Genomic DNA, 1,299 nt, shown 5'->3' with positions numbered 1-1,299 from the left:
TTCGATTATGCAATTTGTTTTATTTTTTTAGTCACATAAAACTCGGCCAATCTAATCAAACCATTAATGTTAGGATCAAACATAAAATAGAGGGAAAAGCTAAGAGTAAATGTTAAATCAAAAGAAATTCATCATTCATCATATTCTTCAACGGTATAAACTAAACGGTTAAAATAGCCAAAGGATGCTAACAGTCAATAGATCTCAACCATTAAAAGAACATATCTAGCTAGACTCTTGGGGAAAAAAATATACAAGTAAAAATGGATCCAAAATACTAGTAGTAATATGATAACTAAGTTAGGGCTTTTCCATCTATTTTGGGCCTATTATGGTTTGGATCTATTGTGGTTTGAGTCTTTAATATTGTTAACAATGGCCTCGTTTGCAAGGGAAGTCTTGTCCTCAAGACTCAGCCTATCACTTATGTGTGGCTCGAATGAAAGATGAGGCGACTGATGTGGATTAAGCGCTGAAGGAGGATCCAATCACCCTCCTTAAAGGTGACATCAACCATGGATTTTATTAGCTTGTTGGTAATGTATTTCTGTTGTTCTGGGGTATGAATATTTTGGGGTAAAAGGAGTTTTAAAGCTCTATTGATTAGTGTAGATATGAAAATGATGACCAAACAAATAATGACACCATTTTTGAACAATTGTAGTGACAAAAAATAGTTCTCTAGAATAGACTGAGGTAGCTTGCATGCAAGATCAAAGCTTCCGACTAAAGAAGGCAATAGGTCGACGATGCTAAGTAAGAATGACACTCACTACAATGGCAAACACATTGGTCTCAATGATGAAAGTGGTGTTGAAGTTTGGTAATGAGCACAAGAGTAGTAGTAATTGTTGATTGCAAAATTTTTAAATACCTTTATAGCTTCATCATTCCATGTAAAATAAAAGAATGTAACTTAAGTATGTTGATGAGAGGAGCGGTGAGAGACACGTAACCACGAATGAACTTCTTATAAAAATTGATGAGACTTAAGAATCCATGGAGTGTCATGTGTGAAAGTGTGATTGTGGTTTGAGGCCACTCCAAATGAGCATTAATTTTGTCTGCACCCAACGTTACACCATGACCTGAAATATGTCATCTGATCAACTCCAAAAACACATTTTGAAAACTCGGCAAAATATTTGTTAGTGTTGAGTAAGTTTAGGATAATATTCAAATACTTTAAATGAGCCTTCATACAATTGCTCTAAATAATAATATTATCACCAAAAAAAAAGACCAACACACATTTTCACAAATATGGCCTAAGTAAGTCATTAATGATTGAAATGTAGA

The 1,299-nt window shown here is 33.9% G+C and overlaps 1 long non-coding RNA gene across 2 annotated transcripts; it reads left to right on the top strand.

Annotated features, from left to right (window-relative positions):
- Window positions 1-257: 257 nt before the first annotated feature.
- LOC145958384 (uncharacterized) lies at window positions 258-1,019 on the top strand. 2 transcript variants are annotated; one of them, XR_014434138.1, is made up of 2 exons: window positions 258-503; window positions 665-1,019. It is a non-coding gene; the product is annotated as an uncharacterized LOC145958384 (long non-coding RNA). The 2 variants fall into 2 exon arrangements; XR_014434139.1 differs by having other exon boundaries at window positions 258-536.
- Window positions 1,020-1,299: the final 280 nt, after the last annotated feature.

This window comes from Cajanus cajan, chromosome 5, assembly GCF_000230855.2.
Source record: "Cajanus cajan strain Asha chromosome 5, NIPB_CcT2T_4, whole genome shotgun sequence".
Classification (NCBI taxonomy): domain Eukaryota; kingdom Viridiplantae; phylum Streptophyta; class Magnoliopsida; order Fabales; family Fabaceae; genus Cajanus; species Cajanus cajan.
The sequence above is the reverse complement of the archived record's forward strand: the minus strand, read 5'-3'. Positions and strand labels throughout refer to the sequence as shown.